Raw genomic sequence first — 209 nt, forward strand, 5'->3', positions numbered from 1 at the left:
TGCTGCCCTGCCCTTCGCAGGGGAGGGTCGGCAACAGGGGAGGAGCAGTGTAAACCGAAGGGAAATGGGGAGCCACAGAGCTTCCAGCGCATCCTCTCGCCTTAAGCCCGACCTCCCAGTAGGGGTTTGGACAGGCGGCTCCGCGGGCATCTGTCCCGCCAAACGCAGGGGAGCTGTCCGGTACGCGAGGGGGGGTTTTCTCCGGGCCC

Source organism: Cariama cristata, unplaced genomic scaffold (assembly GCF_000690535.1).
Source record: "Cariama cristata isolate BGI_N322 unplaced genomic scaffold, ASM69053v1 scaffold29524, whole genome shotgun sequence".
NCBI classification, from domain to species: Eukaryota; Metazoa; Chordata; class Aves; order Cariamiformes; family Cariamidae; genus Cariama; species Cariama cristata.